Below are 23,906 nucleotides of genomic sequence, written 5' to 3' on the forward strand. Positions count from 1 at the left end.
GGCAGAGAGAGAGGAAGGGAAGCAGGCTCCCTGCTGAGCAGAGAGGCCAATGTGGGGCTCGATCCCAGGACCCTGAGATCACGACCTGGGCCAAAGGCAGAGACTTAACCCACTGAGCCACCCAGGCGCCCCTCCAAAATTTCTACGGAAAAACAAGATCCACAAATAGTTGGGACACTCCTGAAAAAAAAAAAAAAAAAAAAATGAATAAAGTAGGAATCTTGTTCTATTAGATATCAAGGCTTATAACTAAACTATCTTCGTAAGGCCAAACTGTACCTGTATGGATACAGATAAAAACAGATTGGTGTATCAGAACAGAGAACTCAGACCACATATATATGCAAACCTGATGTATGACAGAAGTGACAACGTGGATCAGTGGGTTAAGAGCCTTTCGATAAATGGTGCTGGAAAAATTGTTTATCCAAACAGTAAGATATGAAACTGGAAATCATTTGTCATCATCAAATAGAGTTAAAACTATGGATGTTGTATGATGCAGAAGTTCCACTCCTAGGCATACGTGCTGGAGAAACTTTTGAACATTTTCACCAGAGCTTATGTACAAGAATGTTTAATATGCAATATTATATGTAAGATCAAAGGATAAGGGGAGAATCCATAAATTATTTGTAATTCATTCACACTATGGGCATAAAATACAGTAGAGAAAAATGAATGCATGAAGCTGTATGAACCCAAACTTCCAAACATAGTATCAACAAGAAAACTACCCAAATAGTTTATAGAGTATGAGTTCAACTATACTGAGTAAATAAACATATAACACAAGACAATATAAAACTTAGGAATACATACATCTGCAGTTAAAATGTAAAAAGAAAATAGAGGGAATGACAAACAATCAAATATCCAAAATGCCTTGATGAGTTGTGATAGGGAACTGGTTTATGCAGGGTGAGGTATGAAATCAGGGAAAGGCACTTCAAATACAGTGGGAATGTTCTATTTCTTAGATTGGGTGATAGGTCTAGAACTTCTTAAAATTGCTCCTTTTATATTTTAAACATATAAACATTTTTTTGTATGTATTAAGAATTTAATAAAATTGACCCTACACTGTAGGGTCCAGATGGACCCCTGATATTCAAATCTGACTTAAATGTGCACACAGACACCAGGAAGGTATGAAACAATTTATCATTTAATAAGACCTTCTGGGGAGAACAGGGTAGCTCCCAGGCAGGCCCAAAAATGGCTTGAGAGAGCAGGAAAAGATTGGTTTCAGGTTTTTATAGTGACTAGGGACGGTGATTAAGAGCAAGGGTTCCTAGGCATGGTTTTAAGTTCCATAGGCACAAAGGAAAGATCACTCAATCAGCTTGCCCATATGTGAGACAGATGGCCAAGAGGGAGAGATGAGGCTTAAAAGATGTCAGTTAAACATCAAAAAATAGAGTTGCACTTTTTTTTTTTTTTTAGATTTTATTTAGTTATCCGACAGACAGAGATCACAAGTAGGCAGAGAGGCAGGCAGAGAGAGAGAGGAAGGGAAGCAGGCACCCTGCTGAGCAGAGAGCCTGATGTGGGGCTCGATCCCAGGACCCTGAGACCATGACCTGAGCCGAAGGCAGAGGCTTAACCCACTGAGCCACCCAGGTACCCCTAGAGTCTCACTCTTTATGACAAAAATATTTTAAACAAAACTGTATAAGGAAGCAAAAGGGGTACCTGCCATGTTGGAAGTACTATGTCTGCAGAGAAAAGAATGTTACTCTCCTTTTAGATACCACTTCACCCGTTCTTCTTCAGGAATACATCACTAGAGGGATAACTACGGTCAAACTGTTAAACTTGGTAGAAAATTTAAATTCTTTACTATTCCACAGAAGAAACTCAGTATCAAGAGTAATTATTACAGTAACATAAAGTTAGAGATCAAGTCCTGTGGAGTGAAAAGAATGAGAACTGCTCATGATGTTTAAGAGTTCCTGGCATTATGTCAGAGTATAAATATCAGCTGGGTCTCTCTGGCACCTGAGCTGAGCCCAAAAGGAATCATTTGCTTTACCACCATGGTAGTGAAGAAATTTTGCAACGTTACACCAACTCACTGCAAATGAGTACCAAGCTTGAAGACTTCTCCCCGAAGAAAGTATTTCATTTCTACTGAAAAGATACAATGATTTAAGTGTACATCTGTTTTTGAGACACCTACTGGGTACTGCTGCAGACACAGAGATAAAAAAGATTTAATCTATGCTTTTTAAGGGCTTACAGTTTCTTGTATTACTTTTGCACTCTTAAGGTGTGAAAGTTTGGATTTACAGAAAACCTACATCCAGCCTGATGGCTCAAATGACAAGATAATTTATTGGACCGCTTTCGACATACTTCAATATTAAAGAATACATGAGAACCATTAGAAACTGTATCTACAGTTTCACAGAAGAAGGAAATACTCGTGCTTAAGATAATTCTTAATAAACAGCTTGAGTGAATGATAAGACTCTGCGATCACAAGTCAGCAGCGTTAAAGGTGAAGACACAGCTCAATTTCTCTGCATTCATAAAGATGAAAAATGTGGGATGAGCAGAGAATGAGAGGAGAGTAAATTTAAAGTGGCTTGAGAAGCTTTTAGGAACAGAAATGTATACCCTGAAATTTTAAGTTCATGACACAAATGAAATGCAAATTCCTCCATACCCCCAATCTTTAGTAAAGCATTCTACACACCACACACACACACACACACACACGCACACACACACACCCCTTTTAAGTAGGGCTCTTTTGGGCAGGAAGAAGAGAGCCTAAGTGCAACATTTAGTTTGATCCACAGTATCCGGTGAGAATAATAGTAATGCCTTAAAAATCCTTCTTCCGTACCAAGTAGTGTTCTAAGCTCTCTAAATGCTAATGTATTTAAGTGTTTTACAGTAATTAATTTATTTAATAACACTCAAGGCAAACCTGTAAGGTAAGCAGTAATATTTTTACCATTTTCCAAGTGGGTATCAAAAGCACAGAGAAGTTAAGTAATTTGTTCAAGGTCTTAGCAGCAGCTAAGAGCCAGCCTGGCTCCGGTGGCAGCAATATGGACGGCAGGTGCCCAAATCGTAACCAGAGTTGGAGGACAACAAGCCAGCTCCACCACAACAGGAATGTTGGGAGAGTTGGCTGACTGAGGGCCACAGATGTGCAGAGGAGAGGGTGAGTAGTGACTGACTCAAGATGACCACAGAACAGAAGTGCAGAGTAAAGTTCCCATGAGCCCAGTATAAACTGATGTTCTCAGGAACTGTTAATGTGTACCATAGCCCTGCCCTTTGGGGAACACCTAAGAGACATGAATGAGGAAAGCCTAAGGTCCTACCATTTGCCGGATGGGGCTGAAGACCACGGAGCAAACTGCTCAGAGGACCTTAGCCAGGACCCTTGGCTGGGGTGTCTTCAAGTACATTTTATATTCTCAATGCATAAATATATAAATATATGTGGGTACATTTAATTTCTTTCCAAGTAAGATATATGTTTTAACTCCTTTCTTGGGTGTTAGTCTCCTTTTCTATAACATGAGATTCCTTTCAGCTCCATACTTTCGTCTCTAAGTAAGTGATTTGGGCATTTTGCTGAAAATCTTTCAGCAAAGATCACTAAAATGATCTTTTTAAAGATCTAAAATGACCCCCACTTATGGGGCGCCTAGGGGACTCAGCTGGTTAAGAGTATGACTCTTGGTTTTGGCTTAGGGCATGATCTCAGGGTAATGAGATGGAACCCTGCATCAAGCCCTATGCTGGGCTCCACACTCAGCACAGAGTCTGCTTACCCCTCTCCCTCTGTTCCTCCCCCAGCTCAAGCACGTGCACTCTCTCTCTCAAATAAAAATCATGAAATAAAATAAAAATAAAAATAAAATAGGGGCACCTGGGTGGTTCAGTCGTTAAGCGTCTGCCTTCAGCTCAGGTCATGATCCCAAGGTCCTGGGATCAAGCCCCACATCAGGCTCCCTACTCCGCCGGGAGCCTGCTTCTCCTCTCCCACTCCCCCTGCTTGCTTTCCCCTCTCTTGCTGTGTCTCTCTCTGTCAAATACATACGTAAGATCTTAAAAAATAAAAAATAAGAAAATAGAATAAAATAAAATAAAATAAAAAAATTATCTCATTCTGTTTGTTAATTTCCATCCTGGTGGCCACCACCCAGGTTCATATCCCTGTGCCCTTATTCCTGGACTATCTGCTCACTGGTCTATCAACTTCACCCTTTCCAAGTAATCATGCCAATTCCACCCTCCACATTCAGTGAACTGTATGATTCTGAAATCTTCAAGGGTTTTCACTGCCAATGTGAAAAACATTCTTCATAATATGACCTTAACCAATTTAGTCTTCTCTCTAGTTACCACTCCATTCTCTACCTCCCTTAACTGCAAAAATACTTTTTGGAAGTTTTCCACATTACCTGTTCTCACTTTCTTCCCTCCCATTCTCTCTTCAATACATTCCAATACAGCTTTATCCCCACTCCTCCTCTGAAATGACTTTCATGTGGCTAAACTCAATAACCAGTCCTCTAGTCTCTTCTTATATAAAGTCTCAAGCATCTGATGCAGGCGAACACTCTCTCTTGAAAAACATTTTCCCCTTGATTTCCACGTACAACGCCATTCAGGATAAAACCTGTATGGGTTGTTTTTACTATGTAAAATGTAAATGACGGTCTAGATTCAAAAGGCTATTGTAAAGGTCAAATGACTCAGCAGACTGCACTCTTAACTCCTATTTGTATTTTGAGATTCTAGAGAAGTGCTTAGGATATAAATGGTGCTCAGTAATGTTTAATGAACAAAAGGAGATCAATCCGTTCTGTCTTCTACTTCTCCCCTACTGGCAACCAGCACAACTCAAGAGATCATGGGACCTCACTCACTGAGGTTTCTCCCTCTGCCTCAAGGCTCCTTCTAATCTGTTGTCCTATCTGGTTAGTTTCCTTTTCAAATCTTGCTTCTCTCTCTCTCCCTCCCTCTTTCTGCTCTGCTCTGTCTCTACCCTGCCTCAGTCAGCATCTTCGCCATTTCTCATGTGTTTTTCCTTCTACTGATAATAGACTTTTTGGTTGATTTTAGGTTTTTTACTGCTATGAAATGTGCTATTATTATGTGGCTGTGAACAATCTTATGCATGTATCTTGATGCACAGACACACATTCCTATTTCCAAATTAATTGTGCCAATTTATACCCTCCCAGCAACATGTGAGATTTCTAGTTATTCCACATTCTTGCCAATTCTTAACTATTTTCTTTTTAAAAATATTTTAGCCATTCTGCTAGACATGAAATGTTATCTCACTGTGGTTTTAATTTGCATTTCTTTCTCTGATTAATGAGGCTGGGCCCTTTTCACACCTGTATTGGCAATGTGGATATATCTCCTTTGTGAAGCCTTTGTTCTTTTACTTTTGATTCATAAGAAGTTCACTTTATATTCTGGACACAAGCCCTTCATTGACTTTCTGTATGGCAATAAAATCCTCCAGTTTAAAGCTTGTCTTTTCTTTTTCTTAATGTTATCTTTTCTCTTTCTCTTTCTTAAGGTTATCTTTTGATGGACCTAAGTTCTTCATTTTAACGTTTTCCAACTTATCAGTATTTTCCTTTAGGGGCCTCCGGGTGGCACAGTCGGCTGAGCGCCCAACTTGGTTTCAGCTCAGGTCGTGATCTCGTGGTTGTGAGTTTGAGGCCTATGTCAGGCTCCGTGCTGAGCTGCTTAAGCCTCTCTCAGCCCCACCACCTCCTTCTCAAATAAATTCATCTTTAGAAACTTTTTTCCCTTTATTTTATATCCCATTTAATATTTATTTTTCTGCTCTGAATAAGTTATCTAATGTTATCTAAATTTAAAAAAAATCTCTTATACGAAGACTAATGTCTTATATGAAGACTATAAGGTCTTACATAAAGACATACGAGACTAATCTCTTCTATGAAGACAAATATAACTAAGGGAATACTGATTTTATGTTATATGGGATAAGAATCAAGATTCTATTTTGGGGGGCACTATATATCTAAATATTCCTTTATCTTATGCTCTATGATTTGAGGTATTGAGATGTATGGGTCTTTTTTCCTATAATCTTTATTTTCTACGTTGTCTATTCATCTGTCCTTGCACATATACCTTAACCTGTCTTGGGCAAATCTTGGCCCTTTGAATTTCCAACATAAACTTTAGAATCATCTTCTCAAATTTCACCAAACAGTTGTTGGAATTGTGACTGTAGTGTACTAATTTTATAGATCATGCTCTATTGAGATGACATCTGTATGATTTTTAATCTCATAATCCATGAAATGGTATGTATCATTAACCTTTACTTTAGGTCACTTTTAACCTCAATAATATTTTCTTTTTTTTTTTTTAATTTTCTAATTTTCTGTGATGAATTCTTGAACACCTTTTATTTGATGCAAAATATTGGGATGCAATATGCAAAATATTATAAATGGTATTGTTTCTAAAATTAACTTTCATTTTTTTACCTTGCTTTATAGAAATACAATTGATTCTTATCTATGGATCTTAAATTGCAAATTTTTAAACTCTTTAAATCTAAAAACTCATCTGTAGAACTTTCGGGATTTTTCACACAGTCACATGCAAATAATGACATTTAAAATTTTCTTTCCAATCTGTCACCAATTGTTTTCATTTTCTTGCCTTACTAGATTGGCTAAGACTTTCAGTACATTGTTGAATATAAGTGGTAACTGTGGGGATAAGTGTGGGAATCCTTGATCTAACCTCAAAGGGAATGACTTCAACATTTCACCGTATTTTGTAGGTTTTTTATAGATAAACTTGCATCAGAATAAGAAATTTCCCCTCCGGGGCGCCTGGGTGGCTCAGTGGGTTAAGTCGCTGCCTTCGGCTCAGGTCATGATCTCAGGGTCCTGGGATCAAGCCCCGAGTCGGGCTCTCTGCTCAGTAGGGAGCCTGCTTCCCTCTCTCTCTCTCTCTCTCTGCCTGCCTCTCTGTCTACTTGTGATCTCTCTCTGTCAAATAAATAAATAAAATCTTAAAAAAAAAAAGAAATTTGCCCTCCATTTTTAGTACTATTAGTATGCTACACAATAAAGATACTTCCCTTTGCTGTTTTTAATTTTTTTAAAAATTTTATTTATTTGAGAGAGGGCGAGAACACCGGGGGGGGGGGCAGAGAGGGAGGGAGAAGCAGACTCCCTGCTGAGTGGGAGTCCTATGTGTAGCTCCAACCCAGGATCCTGAGATCATGACCTGAGCAGATGCTTAACCATCTGAGCCACCCAAGCACTCTCCACTGCTGTTTTTATAGTTATTTTCCTTTCCTTGGTTTTCAGCAATTTTTTTATAAAGTGTGTTTATTACTATCATTGCTATTATTATTTTACATGTAGTTTGTAACAATTCTCAAATTTGCAGCTTGATATCTTTCATGAGATTTGGCAAATTCTCAATGATTAGTTTGTTCAAACGTTGCTTCTGCCCCATTCATCTCATACATGCTTCCTAGGACTTCAATTATATATAGGTTAGACCTTCTCATGGTATCTTCTTTGTATTTTACCTTCTCGTCACTACTTTTCATCACTTCATGTCTCCATGTTTTATCCTGGGTATTTTCTTCCAGAACTTTCAGTTTGGTAATTTTCTGTTCAGTTGTGCTTTGTTTCTTATTATTTTACCTATTGAGTTTTAAATATTTGTTATACTTTTCATTTTAGAGTATCTTTTGGTTCTTTTTCAAATTTACATCCTTCATAGTTTCCAGGTCTTTGCCAAAATTAAAAAATCTTGTCTTTTACCATTTTAAACCTATTAAGCACAGTTTTCTAAGTCTCTAGCTATTAACTTCAACAGCTAGAGTTCCCATGAACTTATTATTATTTTTATTTTTTTTTTGAACTTATTATTTTTTTGTTTCTGCTGGTTCTTGTTTATGTTATTTTGTCTCTTTATGTGCTTGGTTCTTTTAAAATTCTGTTTAACATTACATCTGCAAGATTAATTAATTTGTGGGCTAAGACAGTGTTTTCATTCTCCAGAGAGAGAATTTCACTCTCTTTTTTTCTGCCAGCACCTAAAGGCAACAGCAATCCAAAACACCCTGATCCAAATTCAGGGACTATGATAATGCCTTCTTTTTTTTTTTTTTTTTAAATATGCTTCTGAGACATAATTCACATACCATAAAATTCACCGTTTATAGTGTACAATTCAAGAGTTTTTAGAATATTCATGGAGTTCTGTAACCTTTACCACTCTCTAAATTTAGAACATTCTCATCACTCCAGGAAGAAACTTCATACCAATTAGTACTCACTCTCCATTCTCTGCCCAACTCTAGGCAACCATTCATCTACTTTTGGCCTCCATAATTTTGCATCTTCTAGACATTCCATACAAAACGAATCATACAATACATGGCATTTTGTGAATGAATTTTTTCATTTAGCATAATGTTTTCAAGGTTCACCCATGTTGTAGCAGGCATCAGTACTACATTTTTTATTGCTGAATAACATTCCATTGTATGGATATACCACTTGTTTATCCACTCATCAGCTTATGTACTTTGGATTATTTCCACCTTTAATTATTATAAATATTACTACTATGAATCTGTGTTGAAGTTTCTATGTGAATATATGTTTTAATCTCTCTTGGGTATATGAATTATTAGGTCATATGGCAACTCTATGCTTAACATTTTAAGGAACTGCCAACCTATTTTCAAAGTGAATGGATTCTGGGCTGTTTCTCTAAGTGGCAGTCAGTGAAGCTCTCCAACTGTCCAATCCAAAGCCATGATAGTTTACGAGGTACCCTTTTTGCTGGGCCCTGGATCCCAACTTTTTTATTATTATACCTCCAACAATGTCATAAGTACTGCATCATCTCTTAGCATCTCAGCTACCACTTCTAAAATTAGAAACTGACTTAGTCCATTCAGGCTGCTATAACAGAGTATCATACTCTGGGTGACTTACATGCCAGTTTTAAAAGCTGAAGTCCGAGATCAAGGTGGGAAGAAATTCAGTGTTAAGAGCCCCCTTCCTTGTTTAGTCTTCTGGCTATAACCTCACATGTCAGGAAGGGTCACAGAGCTCTGTGGGGCCTCTTTTATAAGGGCACTGATCCCATTCATGATGGTTCCATTATCATGATGTAATCCTCTCTGGAAGGCCCCACTTCCAAGCAGTATCACGAGGATTAGGTTTCAACATGAATCTGCGGGGAGATGCAAACATTCAGCCTATGGCAGAAATATTCCCAGGGGAAAAACACCACCAATTCCATGCTCAGCTCTCTATTTTCCTTTCTTCTCTCCATTCTCGCCTGATAATTATTCTCTACCTTGTTACATCTTTTATGCCTCCAAGTAGATTTTTTTATTGTAAATTTTACTTAGACTTTCTGGTTTTCTCAGAGTTTGATTTGAATCACCTGGTCTATTACTATTGATACTAGAGGTCCTGCAGTTATTTCTTTAGTTGTCAGTTTGCCCCAACTCCACTGCAAATTCCTTGAGGGAAAGGACGGTGTCTTGGTCATTTCTGCAGCACCAGATCTAGTCGGCAAGCAGATGCTTTATAAATGTTTGTTATCAGTCTAGGTTATTGCTTTTAAGTATGAAACGGATTCTAAGTGATCTAAGCTGCTCCATCTGGGAAAGCCAGAGAGCCAAGCATAATGACCACGAAGCCAGAGCACACCTAGCTCCACAGATGGTCCAGGGTAGACATGGCCACTGCTGCTGATAGGCCCAGATATAGCAGCTTGTATGATGGACACCACCAACACTGGACCCTGGGCACTGACACCTCCGCTTCTCAATAAGGCAGTGGTATTGCTGCTCCTGAACAGGAAGATCCACAGGAAAAGGGATGGAAATAAAGAGTGGGGAAAGCCAAGGAGGGGGAGGTACAACAAGGGCATCATGTTTTAGAGAAAACTGGTTTTGTAAAGGAATTGATAAGAAAATTCAATCTACGGGGCGCCTGGGTGGCTCAGTGGGTTAAGCTGCTGCCTTCGGCTCAGGTCATGATCTCAGAGTCCTGGGATCGAGCCCCGCATCGGGCTCTCTGCTCTCTAGGGGAGCCTGCTTCCTCCTCTCTCTCTGCCTGCCTCTCTGCCTACTTGTGATCTCTCTGTCAAATAAATAAATAAAATCTTTAAAAAAAAAAAAAAAAAAAGAAAATTCAATCTATTTTCAGTATTTCAAAAATCGAAGTAAAAATCCTGTAGAACCAGAGAATAGGTTTCTTGATTCCCAGGATCATTCCAAAGTGAATTTTTACGTTTCCAAAGACTGAGTAGATGACACAAATGAATACAATCATCCAGAAAGATAAATTCCACTGTCACCACCCTACCTCTCCTCTTCTTTGCCCTGGCATGCCCTGCTTGAGAAGACTATGATCCATTTCACAAACTCCTCTTTTCCAGAATCCCCAAATTCCTTCCCTGTCATCATGTTCTGAGCAATTTAAATTTCACTGCTTTTCAAAAGGATTTCCTCAGAAGCTGCTATGTGAGCCAAGGGTCTCAACAACTTCTAGGTCAATGCCTTTCAAGAAGAACTAGAGATTTGTTAATAAAACCATTATATTTCTCACCTCCTTATATATACAGTGTTTACAAGAGTGTTTCTTCAGAAGCATGGGGTTCCTGAGGGACTGTCATCTGGCTTTCAGCTATCCTGCCCACAGTGTGCCAATTCCAAAAGTAAGGAGTAACTCTGTAGAGGCAGGCCTAGGAAGGTCTGAATTTGCACAAAGGACTGTTTTTTAAAAATACATTTTGCTATTCAACAGAAGGTCCGTATGCAGTATCCCAAAGGCAGGTGACTACTTCATCTCATTTCTTAACTGCATTTTATGAGATTCCTAGACAGTCTGTCATCTTCTTTTCCCCTGTTTAGCATCTTCCTATATTTGTTTGTTGTATTACATTCAGGGATTTCAGTTGTTAAGAGGGAGCACTAAGGGATACTTATATTCCATCTTGGCCAGAACTACAAGTCCTCTACTCATACATTTTTAAAGTGATGGGTATCATTCTAACATATAGATATACATACATAAATGTCAAAGTTTTATTTTAGACATATAAATTACCTCATTTTTTCTTTCCTTCAAAATTACAAATAACATTATAAAGAACATCTGAATATTTACTTCAGAGGTGGAAATGTTAGGTCAAAGGAATACCCATTTTAAATTTTGATGAATTTATCAAATTCACATCAAACTTGTTAATACCAACAATGAATGAGTGTGCATATTCGTGCACATTTTCACTAATCATTTCACTAACTGTACATTAGCAAGTGTTTTAATCTTTGACAATCAAACAGGTAGAAAATACTATTTAAATTTTCACTGACTCGTATTTCTTTGGATATTATCAAATTTGAAAAGAATTTAAGTGTAAAGTGGTAACTTGTGGATAGTTTTAGATCATTATTTAATGATTTTAGTGAGTTGATATATATGCATAAGCTTGTTATTTGCTTTTCAAACATATTTAACATGTCTTAGTTTTTTAATGGAAGATTATGATGATGATGATATTATTTGTGAGATAGTTCTACATTTTTCCTATCATACTCAAATAGGACTCCTCCAAAATAATAAAACTCTCCTTGTGCTAAGCAGGATAACTCCCCACCACTCCCAAAGACATCCACATTTTAGTCACTGGAAACTGTGACTATATTATCATACAGAGCAAAAAGGAATTAAGGTTGCAGATAGAATTAAGGTAGCTAACAGTTAGATGATCCAGGCAATTACAATGGAGTCACCAAGGTCCTTAAAAGTGGGAAAGGGAGGCAAAAGAAAAGGTCAGAGTGATGTGATGAGATGTGAAAAGGACGCAACCCTCCACTGCCAGCTTTGCAGATGGAGGAAGGGGCCACAAGCCAAGAAATGCAGACAGCCTCCAGAAGCAGGAAAAGGCAAGAAAACAGATTTTCCCCAAAGACTCCAGAAAGGAGTCCTGCCCTGACAACAAACACCCTGATGTTAACCCAGTGACATGCCCATCAGACTTCAGACCTTCCGAACTGTAATAATAAATAAATAAATAAATAAATAAATAAATCTGTATTGTTTTAAGTCACTAAGTTTATAGTAATTTGTTACACAACAGTAAAAAACTAATGCAGACAGTAAAATGACACACAGATATTACCATAAAATGTGGACGTGGGACAGAGTCTGGGAAGCACTGTGTCCTGAGAGGATACTGACAGACACACAAACATCTAGAGCTGTAACTGCCGCTGACAAGCAGGGTTACCTAGGAGGTAGACAAAATGAGAAATGTCATTCATCGCTGAAACCTTCTTTTAACCTAACCACATTACAGCAAACTGAGCTTAATCAGACTGAGGCACCTTTCTCTATCTGGCCCTAGGGCCCACATTAGGAGACCACCAGAGCAATTCCAAAGACCTTGTGTTAAACTCAAAATTGCACCTGATTACCTATCAATATAATTTTAAATACATGACAGGAATGTTCTTCCTATGGCAAAAAGCACATGGGAGTGGTTATTCTTTGAATTTCTGGAAATAAAGCACTATAAAAAAGGATTGGTAATCTGCTAATGTGCGCTAGAGAAACTCCAGTAAATTGAAATTACATGTCTCACATCTAGATTACAGGGAGAAAGAAGGCACCCTGTTCTCTATTTTGTGATTAGTGATGAGGACTGAGAAGCCACACCCCTTTCCTCTTTATGAAGGCTGACTTACTAAAGGTAAGGAGCTGGGTAGACCCACCATTCCAGGTATTTAAAGTGGCAACTGTCATTTTTCCTGCATAGTGGTTACCTGGTCTAAAGATACATTTTTGTGTATAGCAGCCATGAACACTACTACAAAAGTAATAGGGAGGAAAGAAGGATGTGACACTCATATCACTGATCACTACAAAATAACAGAAAAAAAGTTCAGACTAGTTTATGAATATTGTTGTTCTTTGGGGGAAAAAACTACCACTGTGTATATATATAGTATACACATGTATTACATGTATCTGACAGATGATATTTTCTGAAGATATCATCCATCCCACATTCTCTTTTTTTTTTTTAAAGATTTTATTTATTTATTTGACAGAGAGAGATCACAAGCAGGCAGAGAGGCAGGCAGAGAGAGAGGAGGAAGCAGGCTCCCCGCTGAGCAGAAAGCCCGATGCGAGGCTCGATCCCAGGACCCTGAGATCATGACCTGAGCCAAAGGCAGCGGCTTAACCCACTGAGCCACCCAGGCGCCCCCATCCCACATTCTCTTATACCAGGTGACCTTGCCATTCTGCCATCAAGAGATGGAGTCTAATTCTTTTCTCCTTGAATCTGGGCTCAACTGGCCTTAGCGGTTGGCCTGTAACTAACAGAATGCAACAATAATGAACCTGGGTTACTTCCAAGTCTAGAGAGATATACAAGAAGAAAAAAGAAGCAGTAGTAGTAGAAGTAGTTTCTACCTGGCTCGCCTGGAACTCAGTCTCCAGATATTCTTTTTCTGAACACTCCCTTAGGAGAGTGTTCTATGCTATGAGAAGCATGGAGGGGCCACACGGAGGGACCATGAGTAGATATCATGACAGCCATTCCAGGGTAGAAGCAAAATATGTGCATGAAGAAGCCTCAGGATAATCCTAGACCCTGGGCATTCAAAGTTCCTGCCCAATGAGTAGGAAATATCAGAGTATGAGCAGGAATAGAAGACATAACTGAGGACTAAAGCAAAGTAGTAGGAATAGAATAGAGACATTTAAGAGACAAACTAAAGATCCTGGTGAATTCTGGCAGTGGGGGCTGAGGAGGGTGAAAATACATGTATATAGGTGAATATTATGTATAATATTGTAGAGTGAAGAACAAAGTTTGAAGAAGTCGTCAAGTGTGGTTTTGGACATGTAGAATTAGAAGTATGTAGGAGGGAGTGCTGAAAAATACAGATTAATGGACAGACCAAAAAAATCATGAAGGAAAATGAGAAAGGACTGCAACCTAACAAAAAAAGGAGGGGGAGGGAGCAGGGGTGGAGAAGAAAGCAAGCACAATGAGTTTATGAATGACAACATGGTTTTTAAAAAGCAGGAAGTCAGCATTGGTAGCGTATACTATAGAACAGTCAGGGTGGATAAAGATGAAAAAATATTAGATTTAGAAAGTAGTGGGTCACTGGGCAATTGAGGGAACAGATAGAGAAGCCGAAGCATCAAATTCATCATTTTTTCAAAGGCATTAGCTGAGAATATTACTAGTGTATCCCTGTTACTTTAAAACCCTCTTCTGAATGTTTTTCCATAAAGATTAGTACTATTTAGGGGCTCCTGGGTGGCTAGTGGGTTAAGCGTCTGCCTTCACTCAGGTCATGATCTCAGGGTCCTGGGATGGAGCCCTGCGTCGGGCTCTCTGCTCAGCGGGGGGCCTGCTTCCCTCTCTCTCTCTCTGCCTGCCTCTCTGCCTACTTGTGATCTCTCTGTCAAATAATAAATAAAATCTAAACAAAAAAGATTTTAACAAAAAAAAAGATTAGTAATATTTATCAGAAGATATAATCCACCTTGAAGACGTCATAGTAATTATGGGATATATATAACAACATGCTGTTTTTACAGAACATCGCTACAAGGAAAGACAGTGCATTACTTTATTCATTCTAGTAATTCTGCTGGGTTTAAGAGCGCCGAATCCAATATTTTCTGTCTGCCTCACAGGCCACCAGAAATAAATTTTACAGTCCCTCAAAAACACAGACCATTTTGTGTTTACAATTAAATGGCCTTTGTCCATGGTCTCATTAGTATAACTGGAGTTAATTCAGACTGGAAGGAGAGCCCAAAGCTTTATCCCAATTATTGTGTTTATGAACCAGACGGAGGACTGCAAAAGCAAACAACATGCCCAGGGTCACTAAGCAACTCAAAGGAGTTGCATGGATTCCAACTGAGGTCTAAATGGTTCCAAGACCTAATCCTCCCACCGCTGACGCCAAAGTCAACCTGCACTCCCCTGGGCAATGGAGCAAAATCCTCATTCTAAGGGCACTCAGTGTAGAAAGGAACACACGTAGAGAACACAGGAGTATCACGTGAGTGAGGTAGGCAAAAAGAGCTGTAAGAACACAAAGAGTAACACAGCGGTAAACCACTCTGGGAGTCCCTACCATTTGGAAGACGCTGTGCTGAACTCTTTATATATCCTTCGATCAACTATGTGAAATACGAATTAAGTCCATTTTACAAACTAGGAAACTGACGCACGGAGATGCCGAAAACCGCACAATGAAGTAACTACACTTCATCCCGGTGGCCGCAGTCCGCAGACTCTGTAACTACCCACACTTGGGTTAGAATCTGGCTCCGACGTCTGGTCATTTTGTTACCTCCTGCAAGGGTCACCCTCGACGAAGACCGCCTGAAGACCCCCAACCCACCGGCCACCCTCTGAGCGCCCGGGTCCCTGCCTTCCGCCCGGCGAGTCACAGATTCTCCGCATCACGACCCGCCCCTTCCAGAATCCCGCCCTCACACTTCTACCTCCGGTGTCTCTGCTCTCACCTCTCCATCACCAACAAGGGGACTCGGTCAGCGCGTGTGCAAACACGACTGAACTCTCCGACCCGCTTGGTCATCCCAACAGGGCCAGCGTGGCCTCCAGAAACTCAGCAGCTCAAGCTCTCGGGCGACGAGGACATCACACGCTCCTTGCCTTTCCGCGGTCCTCGCGGCCGCGGTCCTGCCTGATAGACTTCCGCCAGGCCAAAGCAATCAACCCATTGCGACATACTGCGCCTCCGCCCGGAAATTGAAGCGCCAACGCTTTGGTTCCGGCGCGTTGGCCGGCAATTGGGGTTTAGAGACTTGAATTGGGTTCGCTGTCCGCTGACATGGAAACCGAAACCCCCATTTTCTGGACTGACATCTTCTTAGAACATAGATACCTGCACAAAGATCCTTGTTAAAATCAGCTAAGAAAAAAAAAAATTATTTTGAAGCCGGTACTCAACGCTCTGTGCCTACTTGTGGGAAGGGGAGCTTTACAGCGTAATAAAAAAAAAAATTTTTTTTTAAGGTGCTATGAATGGTTAGGTCGAATGGTAATCAGTGTAATATCTTGTTATCATTGGACCTTTAATAGTAGTGCTTTTGCCGCCAGATGGCCTGTAATCCAGTCACTTATGAATCTATTTTCTACTCATTCAGTAACCCCAGCACCTTTTTGTGGTGTGCTAAAGGAACAAGGCTAAAGGAATACAGAGATGAAAAGATATTAAAGCTGGCAGCTAAACGGGCACACAAATGAACGTGTGCATTTGGTAGTTTAGGGGACAGCTGCCATTTGCCAGGGTGAGTCAGAGAAAACCTCACTTATCAAGCACTATCTGAGATGACATAATAGTACAGAGTGAAGGTAACATGGAGTAACATTTCCCATGCTATCCCTGAAATCTTCCCATCTGTATTTGCCTCTCTTGTCACTGAGAAGTCCCTGGTTTAATCTTACTATTTTCCCACCTATTAAAGTGTTCCTTAAGCCAGTCTCCAATGGTTTTAGGCTGCTCCACTAACAGTTACGTCTGTTAGAGTGGACTAGAGGGTCAAATATGGGTTGGAGGAGAGGAAAGAAACTTGATTGTGATTCCCAAGTCCATCTTTGACATTACTGGAAGTTACTGAAAAGATATAAATGAGGGTGGGGATTCTCCTGCCCTTGCCTATAGCCTTCATCCTGATTTTCTTAGCGTGCAATTTCAAGTCTTGTGTACTACAACTTTGAGGTCAAAGGCTGCCTTCCAGCCTCTCTACCCCACTGTTCACTCCATACTCCACCTAGAGGGAGACACCATTCCCCGAGTATTCTGTGAACTTTCATAAGTACAAAATGCACCTCCAGGGAAACCAGGTTTATGAAGCCTCCAGATTCTGCAGGCAGTGTTGTTCATTCCTCTGCAGAACTTCAGAAACTATGACTCATACATATCGCAAAGCACTTATCACAATATATTAATTAATGTATAAAGTCAGTGCCTTCACTATACAGTTGACCTTTGAACAACACAGGGTCTGGGGGTGCTGACCCCATGTTGTAAAAAATCTGCATGTATTTTTGACCCCCCCCAAAAAAACCCTTAATAGCCTGCTGTTAACTGGAAGCCTTACCAATGACATAAAGTCAATTAACACATATTTTGTATATGTATTATATACTGTATTCTTACAGTAAAATATTAAGAAAATATTTACAGTACCATACTATAAAAAATCAGCATATAAGTGGGCCCATACAGTGCAAACCCATGTTGTTCAAGGGTCAACATATATAAGGATATAAGCAACATGAAGAGGATAGTCTTATTGTTTGAATCTCCAACATCTATACAAGTCCCTAGTGTATGGCAAGTGCTTAATAAATGTTCATTTAGGGGTGCCTGTGTGGTTCAGTGGGTTAAAGCCTCTGCCTTCGGTTCAGGTCATGATCCCAGTGTCCTGGGATCAAGCCCCGCATCGGGCTCTCTGCCCAGTGGGGAGCCTGCTTCCTTCTCTCTCTGCCTGCCTCTCTGCCTACTTGTGATTTCTGTCAAATAAATAAATAAAATCTTTAAAATAAAATAAAAATAAATGTACATTGAATTAATGATGATGTAGATTATTTTAATAAAAGTCTTCTATGTTGGTGCCTTGATTAAGTTGGTGTTGTTAAGGATTTTTGTGACCTACTTTGTCTGTTCAAAGGCAATTTCTTCCCTGGTTTGGAAAAAAAAAAACAGCCAGTGTGGGCCAAAGCTGAGCTAAGGTTTTAGAGCTTCAGGCTCTGTACTTCCCAATAGAGGAGCCTGAAATATACCAAGTGGAGCCTGTTTAACATTTTTCATTCAATTAACATTTTTTTTTAGCATGTATTCACCTAGCATTGTTATAATTGTCAAAAACATTGTACCTGCTTTCAGGAGCTTGTATCCTCACCCACGTTCACAAATGGAGACATGCAGGCTTTATCGCCTTTAGAAAAAAGTAATTTCTACCCAACCCTTTAAACTGACAGTGACCAGGAGGATTTCTTCTACTGGTAGGTAGTCAGGATAACTAAATTGCAGCCCAGAATCGTCTACTAATCAGCTGTGTGACCTTGGGCAAGTCATCGTTTTTCTCTGGACTCCTCTTCCACTTCTGTAAAGTAAGGGTCTTATTCAATTTCACATTCTCTAACTCTGCCACTTTAATAAATGTAGACCCGGTATCAGTTGTAGGAAAGCTGAGGTTACTGAGGTTATAGCTGGGGTAAACTGATGATGAGCCTAGATTTTTTTCTAGTGAAGAGTAAGAGATACTATTTTCTGGGACCACATCAGAAACTGTGGCCTAAGCACATGGAATGGATTGGCACTTGGCTATCTATAGGTCTCTCCTCTTTATATACTAGAAGTTCAGAGACAGCTCATGGTAAAAGTGATTACCAGAGCAAACGGAAGGGAAAGGGGCAAATGGATGACAACCGTGGTGCTTCCTGCCTTCCTTGTTGGGAAAGGAAGGAAGGATAGAGGACAGAATGCTGCTCTTGGGGTCTTCACAATATTGTAAAGTCCAAGGAACTGCTCAGTAGACCCCTTTACAAGGGGTTTTTCAGGATGTTTTTCCTGTGTGCTTAAAAAGGGCCATACTCCAACGTACTTAGTTTGCTTATCCAGGCCCCCTCCCACAAAAATCACCACACAGGCCCTGAAGAATCTTCCTGCTGAGCCTTTGTTGGTGTAGAGCTGGATTTTCTGGGATTTGGATGTTTTCTCACATAGTATCCAGTGTACGATTTGGAGTTCTTTTCTTGTTCTCCCAATGCCTGAGGAAAACTTTGATTCACCCCAAAGAGACTTTCCAGGTCAAGAAAAATGTGATTTGCAAGGACATCATCCCTTCACAGCATAGGAGAAAACGTTGATATGGTGATATGATACAACCGGGCAACTTATGCTGAAGGCAGGCCTCAGAGACACCTCCCAGGGCCACTGTCCCAGATGGTGCCTTCCCAGTCAGACTCCCACCATGTGCAGATCACAGGTGCACCTGGGTGTGTGCACATGTGTGTCAGTAGGTTTGTGGAATGGCAGGTTCAGTGGACCGGCGGGAAGTGCTGGTTATTACTGCCTAGAGGCAGCTGATGCTCAGGAGCCCTGGTTTCTTGTGGTTAATCCACGATGGCAAGGAAAAAGGAGGCAAGAACAAATAGGAGAAAGCTGAGCACAAAGCATGAAGGCAAGGAAATAGCTGAAGAGTATAGAGCCCAGCTGGGTGGCAGCCCCTCAGAGCACCAGATGTGGAAGATTTTCTCATCTGTGGTTTGTTATGTGTCCCTGCTGTGGAACAGGGCTTATGTGGTTCTGTGGGCTAAAGGCATCAGTCAGATCTGGGGGAGGCAGCTCTGCACAAAGGGAATGCAGTAGCTGAGGTAGCTGAGGCGACTTAGGCAGCCTGGAATCTCCTGGCCCCACAGTACCTACAGGGGGAATGCAGAGAGAGAACAAGTCAGGATCCTGAGTATGGGACCTCCCATAGAGAGTGCAGCCCTACACCAGAGCTGGACTTATGAGGTGGAGGGCCCCAAATTCAGTCTTGTGTGGTCTTCGAACGCCCTCTGGTGGTGTTAGGCAGTAACTCTAAGGCTGTCTATTGGGAGCATCACAGACTAGTTATGCCTCTGAGCCCTTTTGTCCTTAAAGTCTAGTCTCCACTCTCACAGACTGAAGGAGATAAAAAATTCCACTGCAGGAATCTCTTTCTGTGTTTCCCCAACATTTTTTGAGACATCCAGCAGGTTAAGCACTGTTTAAGGGTCCAAAGGCAGAAAACCAGGGAAAAAAATGTTTAGTGAATTATATGAAGCAATGACTTTGGATGGAATGTCTATCATCTGTAAGCAAATTATTTTTCATCTACTAGTCAATGACAGTAACAGCCACTCTTTTATCACCCATCATCTTTGCCCCTTTCTCTACTGAGTGCCTTGTATACCTAGTCACTGAGGTTAACTGACACAGACAACTACAAAACTCCCAATTCACAAATGAGTTAACTGAGACTGAAGTGGGTTATGTAATCTATGTAGGATTACATGGCTTGTAATCTGACAAACTGACAAGATTCCAATTCAGGTTTATCAATTTGTGTGTTTTCCCACTGAACTTTGCTGTTTGCAGAAGAGACATATAAGATCATGCAGTTTTCCACACAGGATTAATTTCAATTAATAGATGGCTGGGCAATGTCATTAAAATACTATTTCAGATATGACATTTAAAAAATTTTATTTATCTTAAAGAGAGAGAGAGAGAACAGGAGGGAGAGGGAGAGAGAATTCAAAGCAGACTCCAAGCCAAGCCCAGAGCTCATGGGGCTGGATCCCACAACCATGAGATTACAACTCAAGCCGAACCCAAGAGTCAGATGCTCAACTGACTGAGGCATCCAGGTGCTCCTAGACGTGACATTTTGATGAGAATTTTGTTGTCACTAATAATTATTAGCTAAGTAATTATTTAATAATAATAGCTAGCATCTACTGAGTACTTTCTCTATGCCATTGTTCTTAATTAACTCACATCAACTCTATTACATTGCTACTGTTATTCCCATTTTCCACATGAGGAAACTGAGCCACCAAGTAGTTAAATAATTTTCCCAAGATAATAAGTGTATGTTTAATTTGTAGAATGTAATGTTCCTCACTATGTTTCTTCATTAGTTCCCTGTGACAGAAAAGAGCTCATTTGCAGAGGATTGGGAGATGGGTGTGCAGATTTGCAGGAGTTGGGGAAAAGCTAACTTGCTGTGCATATGAAAGTAATGAGTTTGGGGGACAGAGAGAAGGAAAGGAATTGGGAAGGTACTGGCTAAGAGCAAGAGAAGATCCAGAAACAGAAAAACAGAATCCATCAAGGCTGGGCCCTACATAAGGAAATGGCCAAGTGAGTAAAAGATGGGAAGATCATGATGGACTTTGTGTGAAAGAGGAATTTAATAAGGGGATTTCTCTTTTCTCTATGAAATCTTCAGTAAATTTTACATAGATTACTAATACTTTATGTCAGAAAGCTGAGTTTCCCTATGATAGGGAACTCAAGGACAAAGAACATAACCATCAATTGAATGCTGAATTGCAATGCTTAAATGGATTCCCAAAGGCATAAGACATCAATGTCTTAAACTGATATATTCATTCCTTACCAGGGACTTGGAATGACCAGGAAAGACTTAAGGTCAGTTCACAAAGCACTGTCTTTGCCATTGTGGAGACAAGAGAGATCAGGCAAGATACTAAAAAAGAAACACTGCCTGCCTTAGAGGCTTAGTTTTACCAAATCTGAACACCACTCCCCTTTGAGTGCCAAACTCATTTATTATAGTTTTTAGTGGATTCCTTACAATGTACTCTGAACAAGATCATGTCATCTACAAAGATTGATGTTTTTCCTTCTTTGTTTCCCATCTGGATGCTTATTTCGTTTTGTGCCCTCCTAATTGTCCTGGTTAAAACCTCCAAGTTTAATGTCAAATAACAGTGGTGAGAGCAGGTATTCTTCCTTCTTTCTGATCTTAGGAAGAAAGCAGTCATTCTTTGCCTGTTAAATTTGATAGCTGTGAGGTGCTTTTTGGTTGTTTTGTAGATGACTTTTGTCAAGCTGAACCATGTTTCTTCCGATACCTAATTTGTTGAGTGTTTTCATCATGAAGAGGTGAATTCTGTCAAGTGTTTTTCTGCATCGATATGATTATGAAGTTTTTGTTCTTAATTTCATTGATGTAGCATATTACATAATTTTTGAATGATAAATCAATCTTCCACACCTGAGATAAATCGCAATGGATCATGATGGAAAACCCCTCTCTATATATTATTGGATTCAGTTTGCTAGTGTTCTGTTGAGGATTTTTGCACCTACGTTCATAGGAGGTACTGACCTGTCCTTTTGTTATGTTTTTGCCTGTTTTTTGTATCAGGATAATACTAGCTTCATAGAATGAGTTGATAAGTGTTCATTCTTTTCTACCTTTTTGGAAATGTGTGTAAAGATTTGGTATTAATTCTTCTTTTGAATATTTGGTAGAAATCACAACAAAGCTGTCTGGGTCTGTGCTGTGTATGTGTGTGTGTGTGTGTGTGGGTATAATTCAATTTCTTCTTATAGGTCTATTCAGATTAATATTCCTTCTTGAGTCAGTTTTGGTAGATTGTCTTTCTAGGTAGTTGTCTTTTCGAATTTATTTAATCTAAATTATGTAATTTATTGGCATAGAATTGTCTATAGCATTCCATTATAGTTTAATTGCTCTAAGTTTGCTAGTAAAGTCCCCTCTCTCATTCCTGATTTTAATGATTTCTCTTCTTTTTAAATTTTAGTCAACCTAGCTATCGGCTTGTCAATTTTGTTGATCTTTAAAAAAAAAAAAGAGCCTCCGATTTCACTGATTTCTCTATTGTGTTTCTATTCTCCTTCATTTGAAATTTCTGTTCTAATCTTTATTTACTTTCTTCTGTCTGCTTTAGGTTTTGTTTGCTTTCTTCAAGTGCATTAAAGTAAAAGTCACTAACGAGATTTTTTTTTTTAAGACTCTATTTATTTGACAGAGAGAAGGAACACAAGTGGGGTGGCTGGAGGAGGTAGGAAAAGGAGAGGAAGGCTTCCTGCCAAGCAGGGAGCCCGATGCAGGGCTTGATCCCAGGACCCTGGGATCCCAAGCAGAAGGCAGACGCTTAACGACTGAGCCACCCAGGAACTCTGAGATCTTTTCTTAATATAGGTGTTTATGGCTACATATTTCCAACTAAGTACTGTTTTGATGAATCCCATAGTTTTGGTATGTTGTATCTTCATTTTGATTCATCTCAAAGTATTTATTATGTTTTTGATTTCTCCTCTGACCAGCTGGACAGTCAATGACATTTTGTTTTCATGTACTTATAAGTTTCCAAAATTTCCCCTATAGTTGATTTCTTACAATCCTAGAACATGTTTGATATTAGTATGATTGAAATCCTTTTAAGTTTTCTTGAGGCTTGTTTTATGATCTTACATAAGGTCTACCTGGAGAATGTTCCATGTACACTTGAGAAGAATGTGTCTTCTGCTGTTGTTGGGTAATCCACAGAGGTCAGGTCTAGTTTGTTTACAGTGTTGTTCAAGTCTTTTGTTTACCTAAGTAGATGATCTTTCACCTACTTGTTCTAGTCTTTATAAAAAGTTGGGTATTGAAGTCTCCTATGCCTACTTTTTCTATTCATAATTAAAAGTTGGATATTGAAGTCTCCTACTATTATTTTAAAATTGCCTTTTTCTATGTATTTGCTTTTTGTATTATTGGGCTGTGTTGTTGGTTGCATATGTTTTTATAAGTTATGTTTTCTTGCCTATTGACCATTTATCATTATAAAATGTTCCTCTTTGTCTCTTATAATAATTTTTTGCCTCAAAGTATACTTTCTCTGATATGGTTACCATTTGCACGGTGTCAATTTTTCCATCCTTATACTTTGAACTTAATGCCTTTGAACCTAAAGTGAACCTTTTATAGAGAGCATATAGTTGGATTGTGGTTTTTATCCATTCTGTCAATCTCTGCCTTTTAATTAGTGAATATAATTCTTTTATATTTAATGTAAGTTGCTAAGTACGACTGCCATCTGCTATTTTTACTATTTTCTACGCCTTTTGTATTTTTTTTCTATTCCTTAACTGCCTTGTTTTGTATTAATAGGATATTTTATAGTGTAACATTTAATTCCTTTTATGATTTTTAACTACTTTATTATTTTTATTATTTATTTGGCAAAAAGAGAGAGCACAAGCAGGGGAGCAGCAGGCAGAGGGAGAAACAGGCCCCCTG

The 23,906-nt window shown here is 39.5% G+C and overlaps 1 long non-coding RNA gene across 2 annotated transcripts in view; it reads right to left on the reverse strand.

Moving 5' to 3' along the window:
• The window catches only part of LOC111148577, a 52,467-nt gene extending 36,760 nt beyond the window's left edge, over window positions 1–15,707 (reverse strand). Inside the window, exons 1-3 of one of the 2 annotated variants that reach the window (XR_002640705.1) lie at window positions 15,591–15,707; window positions 12,208–12,315; window positions 9,000–9,240 (exon numbers count right to left, since the gene is read on the reverse strand). This is a non-coding gene — a long non-coding RNA (uncharacterized LOC111148577). Of the gene's footprint in view, window positions 1–8,999; window positions 9,241–12,207; window positions 12,316–15,196; window positions 15,345–15,590 lie in introns of those variants that run through there. The other variant, XR_002640706.1, reaches the window with a different exon arrangement.
• Between the last annotated feature and the right edge of the window lie 8,199 nt (window positions 15,708–23,906).

Source organism: Enhydra lutris, unplaced genomic scaffold (assembly GCF_002288905.1).
Source record: "Enhydra lutris kenyoni isolate GAN:26980312 unplaced genomic scaffold, ASM228890v2 scaffoldscaffold20, whole genome shotgun sequence".
Taxonomy (NCBI): domain Eukaryota; kingdom Metazoa; phylum Chordata; class Mammalia; order Carnivora; family Mustelidae; genus Enhydra; species Enhydra lutris.